Consider the following 9305-nt stretch of genomic DNA (forward strand, 5'->3'; position numbering starts at 1 on the left):
CCCCCACATCACTAGCTTCTCTTTATTCAACCTGCCATCTACCCACCTGGGGACTGAGGGTTATGAGAGAACCCCCCACATCACTAGCTTCTCTATATACAACCTGCCATCTACCCACCTGGGGACTGAGGGTTATGAGAGAACCCCCACATCACTAGCTTCTCTTTATTCAACCTGCCATCTACCCACCTGGGGACTGAGGGTTATGAGAGAACCCCCACATCACTGGCTTGCATGTTCTGCAGCCTTGTAAAGATAAGGAGGGGATGACTGGGAGGCAGGTTGGCATTTATTGTCATGAATCTTGCCCTGGAGGCAGGTTGGCATTTATTGTCATGAATCTTGCCCTGGAGGCAGGTTGGCATTTATTGTCATGAATCTTGCCCTGGAGGCAGGTTGGCATTTATTGTCATGAATCTTGCACTGGAGGCAGGTTGGCATTTATTGTTATGAATCTTGCCCTGGAGGCAGTTCAGCAAAGTATTCCCTAGCTGGCACAGGCACAAAGTAATACAATCAGATTTTAATCCTAACCTCAACCCTAACCACACTGCTAATCCTTCCCTTAAATTAAGACCATAAAACAACATTATTTTCCACAGCCAATTCTGACTTTGCAGCTGGCATATCTAGAGGAAATCGCACAGTTCTGCCTCCAGGTCAAGATTCATGACAAACGTCAACATGAGACAGGGAGAAGCAATGTAAAAATCAATAACGAAATTGTTTTCACAATTAACATGCTTTTTCTTGTTTCAAGTATGTTTTATTATGAAAAGTACAATATAACCATGTATACTTGTACAACTATGGAGCGTATGTCCACATATAATTGTACAATTTGTTTTTCCAACATAAAAGACAAGAAATGATCACATTGGTATTTTAACAGTGTTATTGTAAGAGTTTAAATGTTTAAACAGAGGATACATCTAAAACAGGATAAAATCAAGTGCAGTATGTTGTGAGAATGTTACTTTAACGTCGACTCATAACGTCACACTATAACTTCATGGGAGTCTTGTGGAAAGACTGCATGTTGTTTTGGGTGGATTGAGTGACGTCTTCATCAACATTTTGCAGAATATTCCGGTAATATTTTCACCTCTTGTCGACTGCAGACATTCATAAGGAGTTCCAGTAGTTTATTTGCAATTTGCAGGTATTAAAAGTAATACATATATTGTAATTCTTTATTGGATCTCTCTCACATACAGGACAGTACATACCAGAGGAGGCTGCTGAGGGGAGGACGGCTCATAATAATGTCTGGAACAGAGTGAATGAAATGGAACACATGGAAACCACGTGTTTGATACCATTCCACTTATTCCACTCCAGCCATTACAAGCCTGTCCTCCCTAAATAAGGTCCCACCAACCTCCTGTGGTACAAACACAAACAGTAAAATATATCATAAAAAGATCAGAAAATATTACAAGCCTGTCATGTGTGAGTGTCCAGTGTGTGTTTGTCCATTGTGTGTGTCAGTGTGTGTGTGTGTTCAGTGTGTGTGTCCAGAGTGTGTGTGTGTGTATCCAGTGTGTTTGTGTGTCCAAAGTGTGTGTGTGTTTCCAGTGTGTGTGTTTGTCCAGTGTGGGTGTGTGTGTGTGTGTGTGTGTCCTGTGTGTTTGTCCAGTTTGAGTGTGTATGTGTGTGTGTGTGTTTCAGTGTGTGTGTGTGTGTTCAGAGTGTGTCCAGTGTGTGTGTGTTCAGTGTGTGAGCATGTGCCCAGTGTGTGTGTGTGTGTGTGTGTGTGTGTGTGTGTTCAGTGTGTGTGTGTATATGTGTGTGTGAATGAAAACAGTTTAGGTTGATAATTTAACAGGCAGATAGAACTGGGATAGAAGCTGTTCTAGAACCTGTGGTCCAGAAACTGATTTAACAGGCAGATAGAACTGGGATAGAAGCTGTTCTAGAACCTGTGGTCCAGAAACTGATTTAACAGGCAGATAGAACTGGGATAGAAGCTGTTCTAGAACCTGTGGTCCAGAAACTGATTTAACAGGCAGATAGAACTGGGATAGAAGCTGTTCTAGAACCTGTGGTCCAGAAACTGATTTAACACGTGTGAGTGTCCAGTGTGTGTTTGTCAATTGTGTGTGTTTCAGTGTTTATGTGTGTCAGTGTGTGTGTGTTCAGTGTGTTTGTGTGTGTGTATCCAGTGTGTTTTGTGTGTGTGTGTGTGTGTGTGTGTGTGTGTGTGTATCCAGTGTGTTTGTGTGTGTGTGTGTGTGTATCCAGTGTGTGTGTGTGTGTGTGTATCCAGTGTGTGTGTGTGTGTGTGTGTTCAGTGTGTTTGTGTGTGTGTATCCAGTGTTTGTGTGTGTGTGTGTGTGTGTGTGTGTGTGTGTGTGTGTGTGTGTGTGTGTGTGTGTGTGTGTATCCAGTGTGTTTGTGTGTGTGTGTATCCAGTGTGTGTGTGTGTGTGTGTATCCATGTGTGTGTGTGTGTGTGTGTGTGTGTGTATCCAGTGTGTTTGTGTGTGTGTATCCAGTGTGTGTGTCAAGCGTGTGTGTGTGTCAAGCGTGTGTGTCCAGTGTGTGTGTGTGTGTCCAGTGAGTGTGTGTGTGTCCAGTGAGTGTGTGTGTGTCCAGTGAGTGTGTGTTTATCCAGTGTGTGTGTGTTTATCCAGTGGGTCCAGTGTGTGTGTGTGTGTGTGTGTCCAGTGTGTTTGTGTGTGTCCAGTGTGTGTGTGTGTCCAGTGTGTTTCCAGTGCGTTTGTATGTCCGTTTGAGTGTGTGTATGTCATTCCAGTGTTTGTCCAGTTTGAGTGGGTGGCCAGTGTGTGTGTGTTTCAGTGTGTGTGTGTGTGTGTGTCCAGTGAGTGTGTGTGTGTGTGTGTGTGTCCAGTGAGTGTGTGTGTGTATGTGTGTCCAGTGAGTGTGTGTGTGTATGTGTGTCCAGTGAGTGTGTGTGTGTATGTGTGTCCAGTGAGTGTGTGTGTGTGTGTGTTTCAGGTGTGTGTGTGTGTGTGTGTGTGTGTGTGTGTGTTCATGTGTGTGTGTGTGTGTCCAGTGTGTATGTGTGTGTGTGTGTCCAGTGTGTGTGTGTTGAGTGTGTGTGTCCAGTGTGTATTTATGTGTGTGTCCAGTGTGTGTGTGTCCAGTGTGTGTGTGTCCAGTGTGTGTCCAGGTGTGTGTGTGTGTGTGTGTGTGTGTGTGTGTGTGTGTGTGTGTGTGTGTGTGTGTGTGTGTCCAGTTATTATTTCAGGGACACTGAGGAGTCAACATGAACTCTAAATCCTGGATAGAGTGGCTCAGTGAATGTGGAGGTGAATGTGATCAGGTGGGTCAGTGTGTCAGAGGAGGCTCTATAGAAGGACAGAGTGCCGGCTGGCCAGTCCAGATACACTCCTACTCTGTGGGGTCTGGAGGAGGGGACGTCTATGGTAGTGAGATGATTATTATGCCTGACAGAGTATCTGTTGTCAGAGCAGAACAGACTCCAGGACTTGTCATTGTATCCAAGCCAACAGTCATTATCCCTTCCTCTCCTGCTGATTCCTTTATATGTCACTCCTATATCAGCCCCCCCACTCCACTCTGCCTCCCAGTAACAGCGCCCAGTCAGACCCTCTCTACACAGCACCTGTCTGCAGTCCTCAAATCTCTCTGGGTGATCAGGATACGGCTGCTCCTCTGTCCTCCATGTCACCTTTCTGTTCTCCTCAGACAGAGAGAGGCGTCTGTGTACTGTGTTTGGGTCCAGTGTGAGATCACAGACATCTGATGGATGAAACCAGACACAATATTAGAAATCATCATCATTCACATTAGAATGTTAACTCACTTTTCACTAATTCATTTAACCAGCTCCCTTTTATGCAAATCTTATTTTTTTTTTAAATAGTTGTTTGGAGGAATCTACTGTCTCTCTCTTCCTTTCTGGTTAGAATTTCAGCGACAACTTCCTGTGAAGCAACGGAGAAAGAAAAGGAGAGATTAGTCTATATAGCTCCATCTCAAATGATACCCTTTGACACCCCGTAGGTCACTACTATTTACCAGAGCCACATAGTACTATGTGTTTACTATATAGGGAATGCAGACCGGAAGCAGTGGTGCTCTCTTGTGGATGACTTATGTGGCTCTGTAAGTCATTTAGGAAATATACATTTGAGATGAAGCCATATACAATGCAGGGATTTTTCTGCCACAGAAACCCTTGGGGGGGGGCCGCCTAAAATAATTTTAAGTCCAAACTGTAATTTTATTTATAATAAAATATGTAAAAAAAGACAATGGACCTACAAGCATGTATGTTTTAATAATATAATATTTGTGAAATTCCAAAAAGAATGAATTTAACAATATTGATATTGTTTTTAAGTTTGAGCAAAATAACACAGCACTTGCCATGGCAAAATGCATAGAATTGCAGGAAATTAACTTTAAAACTGCAAAAATGCATGTCTTAAAAATGGCGATAAAAAAAAAACACAAAGATGGCAGCCTTTAAAAATTCAGCTGTGCCGACTGCGCCAATTGCTGTGCCCTACCACGCCCCCTGTCACACCCACCACCCTAAGCCCCGTTTTAATCCAGAAAAAACCCTGCAATGTTCAATCACAGTGAAGTTTCTGCACTTCTTGTGAGGTCACAGCCAAGATTTTTGCACTTCCTGCGAGGTCACAGAGGCAGATGAGCACTTCCTGTGAGGTTACAGTGCTTTCAGTGAGAGCTCTCAGTCATTAGAGGCTCTGGTTTGAATTGTAAACAGGGTACACTGTGAGGACTGCGACGGCCCCTTACCAAGTCCAGCAAACAATAAATAAAACGTGCCTTTGTACCCCACGGGTGAGTAGGGTGGGGGGATGTGATGGTGTTTGGACGAAGAGGAAATATACCATCCCCTAACACTGGAATTACACACACATCAGCTGACAGCAACGTTTCTCTCCGCACGCTTCCCTCTTGCTCACCTGGGATCTGTCCTGCTCTACCCACAAACCACAAGTAATCCAGCGTCATGTACAAAGAAAAAATTTACTAGATGAAAAAAACATTAGATGATTAGTTGGAGGTTCTCTTCCTCCTCCTCCTCCTCTTGGTTCTCCATGTAGCCTCCACAGGCAGGCAGCGCCCTCCAGTGGGTCTGCCAGGCCCTACCACGACATGCAGCGGTGACCCCAGTTCATAAGGGAGCCAGTGGGTCTGCCAGGCCCTACCACGACACGCAGCGGTGACCCCAGTTCACAAGGGAGCCAGTGGGTCTGCCAGGCCCTACCACGACACGCAGCGGTGACCCCAGTTCATAAGGGAGCCAGTGGGTCTGCCAGGCCCTACCATGACACGCAGCGGTGACCCCAGTTCATAAGGGAGCCTGTGGGTCTGCCAGGCCCTACCACGACATGCAGCGGTGACCCCAGTTCATAAGGGAGCCAGTGGTTCTGCCAGGCCCTACCACGACACGCAGCGGTGACCCCAGTTCACAAGGGAGCCAGTGGGGCACTGGAAGTGCTCTACAAAGTCTGGCGAGTTGGAGAGGGTGCCGATGAGGCTGTATTTTGGGGGTTGTGGGGTCACGAGTCCCTCGTGGGCGCTCTCCAGGGTTCGCACGGCACACCACAACTGAGAGAAGAAGACACGGTCCACCGATAAATAAGACAGGCAGTAGCTAGATCATTCACATCCCTGTCTTCCTGACTGAATTATACTAATTCTGTTTCTACTGAGTAACTAGATCACCTCTCTGTCTTCCTGACTGTATTATACTAATTCTGTTTCTACTGAGTGTACAAAAAATTAACAATACCTTCCTAATATTGAGTTACCCCCGCCCCCCCTTTTGCATTCAGAACAGTCTCAATTCGTTGGGTCATGGACACTACAAGGTGTGGAAAGCGTTCCATAGGGATGCTGCGCCCATGTTGACTCCAATGCTTCCCCACAGTTGTGGCAGGTTGACTGGATGTCCTTTGGGTGGTGGACCATTCTCGATACACACAGGACACTATTGAGTGTGAAAAAAAAACCAGCAGCGTTGCAGTTCTTGACACAAACCAGTGCGCCTGGCACCTATAACCATACCCCGTTCAAAGGAACTTAAATACACTATATATACAAATAGTATGTGAACACCCCTTCAAATTTGTGGATACAGCAATTTCAGACACCTGTTGCTGACAGGTCTATAAAATTGAGCACACAGCCATGCAATCTCCATAGACAAACATTGTCAGTAGGAAGGCCTTACTGAAGAGCTCAGTGATTTTCAACGTGGCACAGTCATAGGATGCCACCTTTCCAACAAGTCATTTCGTGAAATTTCTGCCCTGCTAGAGGTACCCCCCCCCCCCCACCGATCAACTGTAAGTGCTGTTATTGTGAAGTGGAAACGTCTAGGAGCAACAACGGCAGAGATCGATGTGGAAGAACTTGACCGGCCTGCAAACCTCAACCCACCTCAACCCCATCGAACACCTTAGGGATGAATTGGAACGCCGACTGCGAGCCAGGACCTAATTGCCCCCAACATCAGTGACCCGACCTCACTAATGCTCTTGTGGCTGAATGGAAGCAAGTCCCCCCGCAGCAATGTTCCAACATCTAGCAGCAAAGTGGGGGACCAACTCCATGTCAATGCCCATGATTTTGGATTGAGATGTTCGATGAGCACGTGTTCACATACTTTTGTAGTGTATTTTGATCTTGCCCATTCACACTCTGAATGACACACACACACACAATCCATGTCTCAATTGTCTCAAGCATTTTTTTTACCTGTCTCCTCCCCTTCTTCATCTACACTGATTGAAGTGGATCTAACAAGTGACATCAATAAGGGATCGTAGGTTTCACCTGGATTCACCTGGTCTGTCTAATGTCATGGAAAGAGAAGGCGTTCTTAATGTGTTGTACATTCAGTGACGCTGTTATAATAACCAAACAGTTGGAATAAAACAAATATTGATGATGTAAACTGGGTGTACAAAACATTAACCTGTTGGGTCTAGGGGGCAGCATTTGCACGTCTGGATAAAAAAAATGTACCCGATTTAATCTGGTTACTAATCCTACCCAGTAACTAGAATATGCATATACTTATTATATATGGATAGAAAACACTCTAAAGTTTCCAAAACTGTTTGAATGGTGTCTGTGAGTATAACAGAACTCATTTGGCAGGCAAAACCCTGAGACATTTTCTGACAGGAAGTGGATACCTGATGTGTTGTATTGACTTTAAACCTATCCCATTGAAAAACACAGGGGTTTAGGAATATTTTGGCACTTCCTATTGCTTCCACTAGATGTCACCAGCCTTTACAAAGTGTTTTGAGTCTTCTGGAGGGAGATCTGACCGAACAAGAGCCATGGAACGATGATGGCCCATTAGACACCTTGCGCGCGAAGTTCATCTTGGGTACCCTCGTTCCAATACGTTATAAAAGAGTATGCGTTCGTCCACCTTGAATATTATTCATGTTCTGGTTAAAAAAGGCCCTAATGATTTATGCTATACAACGTTTGACATGTTTGAACGAACGGAAATATATTTTTCCCCTCGTTCATGACGGAAGTCCGGCTGGCTTACATCATGTGCTAACGAGACGGAGATTTTTGGACATAAATGATGAGCTTTTTTGAACAAAACTACATTCGTTATGGACCTGTGATACCTGGAAGTGACATCTGATGAAGAGAATCAAAGGTAATGGATTATTTACATAGTATTTTCGATTTTAGATCTCCCCAACATGACGTCTAGTCTGTATCGCAACGCGTATTTTCTGGGCGCAGTGCTCAGATTATTGCAAAGTGTGATTTCCCAGTAAGGTTATTTTTAAATCTGGCAAGTTGATTGCGTTCAAGAGATGTAAATCTATAATTCTTTAAATGACAATATAATATTTTACCAATGTTTTCTAATTTTAATTATTTAATTTCTGACGCTGACTTGACTGCCGGTTATTGGAGGGAAACGATTTCCTCAACATCAATGCCATAGTAAAACGCTGTTTTTGGATATAAATATGAACTTGATAGAACTAAAAATGCATGCATTGTCTAACATAATGTCCTAGGAGTGTCATCTGATGGAGATTGTAAAAGGTTAGTGCATCATTTTAGCTGGTTTTATGGTTTTGGTGACCCTGTCTTTGACTTGACAAAACATTACACACAACTCTTGTAAATGTACTGTCCTAACATACTCTAAATTTATGCTTTTGCCGTAAAACCTTTTTGAAATCGTAAAACGTGGTTAGATTAAGGAGATGTTTATCTTTCAAATGGTGTAAAATAGTTGTATTTTTGAAAAATTTGAATTTTGACATTTATTTGGATTCAAATTTGCCGCTCTTGAAATGCACCTGCTGTTGATGGAGTGCACCACGGGTGGCACGCTAGCGTCCCACCTAGCCCCAAGAGTATTAAGAACACCTTCGTAATATTGAGTTGCACCACTTTTTGCCCTCAGAACAGCTTCAGTTCGTCGGGGCATGGATAAGGTGTTCCATGGGGATGCTGGGGCCATGTTGACCCTACTGCTTCCCCACAGTTGTGTCCAGTTGGCTGGATGTCCTTTGGGTGTTGGACCAGTCTTGATACACACGGGGAAACTGTTGAGAGTGAAAAACCCAGCAGCGTTGCAGTTCTTGACACTCAAACCAATCTTTTGTGTTGCCCATTCACCCTCTGAATGGCACACACACACAATCCATTTTCTCAATTGTCTCAAGGCTTTGAAAAAATTCTTCTTTAACCTCTATGGGCTAGGTGGGACGCTAGCGTGCCACCCGTGGTGCACTCCATCAACAGCAGGTGCATTTCAAGAGCGGCAAATTTGAATCCAAATAAATGTCAAAATTCAAATTTTTCAAACATACAACTATTTTACACCATTTGAAAGATAAACATCTCCTTAATCTAACCACGTTTTACGATTTCAAAAAGGTTTTACGGCGAAAGCATAAATTTAGAGTATGTTAGGACAGTACATTTACAAGAGTTGTGTGTAATGTTTTGTCAAGTCAAAGACAGGGTCACCAAAACCATAAAACCAGCTAAAATGATGCACTAACCTTTTACAATCTCCATCAGATGACACTCCTAGGACATTATGTTAGACAATGCATGCATTTTTAGTTCTATCAAGTTCATATTTATATCCAAAAACAGCGTTTTACTATGGCATTGATGTTGAGGAAATCGTTTCCTCCAATAACCGGCAGTCAAGTCAGCGTCAGAAATTAAATAATTAAAATTAGAAAACATTGGTAAAATATTATATTGTCATTTAAAGAATTATAGATTTACATCTCTTGAACGCAATCAACTTGCCAGATTTAAAAATAACCT

The sequence above is a fragment of the Salmo salar genome, unplaced genomic scaffold (assembly GCF_905237065.1).
Source record: "Salmo salar unplaced genomic scaffold, Ssal_v3.1, whole genome shotgun sequence".
NCBI classification, from domain to species: Eukaryota; Metazoa; Chordata; class Actinopteri; order Salmoniformes; family Salmonidae; genus Salmo; species Salmo salar.